Consider the following 1,616-nt stretch of genomic DNA (forward strand, 5'->3'; position numbering starts at 1 on the left):
GGAATCCCCTGGAATTTCCACATACCGTACCACCCTCAGTAATCAGGTAAGGTAGAACAGACTAAGCGCTCTTTAAAGGAGGAAGCCCTCGTTAAAATGTCACAGGAACTCTACCTCGACTGGGTAAGACTTCTGCCACTGGCTCTTCTCAGGCTTCGGGCTCTCCCAAAGGGCCCCCTTTTCATTTCACCCTTCGAACTCATGTATGGGCGGCCAGTTTTAATCCCTGGCCTCTCATCAGGAACCTCTCCCTTTCCTGATCACCTGCTCACTCCCCTCCTTTTCCACCTATGCTCGCTACTGTGGGACTTTACAGATCACTCACTACCTCAACCATGTGCTAACACATGTCCACCGCCAGCTAAAATAGGAGATAAGGTATTATTCTCACTTCCAGGCCAACGTCCCTCACCCCTTTCCCCTAAATGGCAGGGTCCCCTCAGAATAATCCTTCTAACTCCCACAGCTGCCAAGCTTGAAGGAATTCCCCACTGGATTCACCTGTCACATCTTAAACCATTCATCTCCATGGCTCAAGATAATCCTCCATACACAGTAACTCAGACAGGACTTTGTTCTCTTAAGTTCCAAAAGACACTAGGTTTAGCCCCCTCTACTCCAGTCTAAGGAAAACAGTGATCCCATCCTTCACTTAATCCTCCTGTGTTAACACACCCTTCCTTCTTTAAATTTCTAAATAACCATCCAGCTGTCGTTACAGAAATCATCATCGAACACGGAGTCAAAGGCTCAGGTGGTAAGCAAATTTTTAATGAAGTACCTTGACATAACAGGTCTGTCACTGACTGCAGCAGTGACCCCTAAAATGTTAAAGTCTATTTCTTTTAAGACATTTTCTTTAAGCTCCAAGGCACTGGCCCAACCCACCTGAAAGAAGTAGACACAAACGGATCATTAACGGAATAAGTACCATTCAATTAACGGAATAAGTACCATTTAATTTTTTTATCATTCTTAACCCCAGACCTCCTACAGCCCCCCCACCCCAAATCTCCCCTTTAATTTCCAAACCCCCCTCTCCCCTCTAATTGTTTCTTTCTCTCTACTAATGCGACTTTTGTTTTCCAGCATCTTAATGATGATCCAGCTACTCAAGAGCAAGACAGACATGATTTCTTCAATCAGCCACCTCAAAATGCCAGCGGACAGGACATAATCAACAAAACATCATCAGAACGATCAGACACTCCCCGGATCCCTCGATGCCCAAAGCCAGCAGGAAGCAGTCATGAGAGACCACGCTACGCCCCCATTCCCTACCCATTAAGACCCCCCCCCAATTTTTTTTAATAAAACCAAAAGGGTGAAATGCTGTTTTTTTTGGAGACAAGGCCGCACATGCGCAGAAAGTTCATTAGACTACAATTTCTAGCATCCCACCGAACTACAAATCCCAGCTCAGTGGAAGGCCACGCATACACAGGACATTCTCCCAGATGCACCTGGATCCCCCTATAAAAAACGGGGGACGCGGCCCTGCTGTATGCTAGGACCAGTGCTCAAGAACAGTTTTAAACTCCTACACTAAGGCTACCCACCCAGAGCGGTGAGTGCCTGCCTACTGGGCAGGCCTCATGGTCCCCTGTAAGGGAGCC

Source organism: Microtus ochrogaster, chromosome X (assembly GCF_000317375.1).
Source record: "Microtus ochrogaster isolate Prairie Vole_2 chromosome X, MicOch1.0, whole genome shotgun sequence".
Lineage (NCBI taxonomy): Eukaryota > Metazoa > Chordata > Mammalia > Rodentia > Cricetidae > Microtus > Microtus ochrogaster.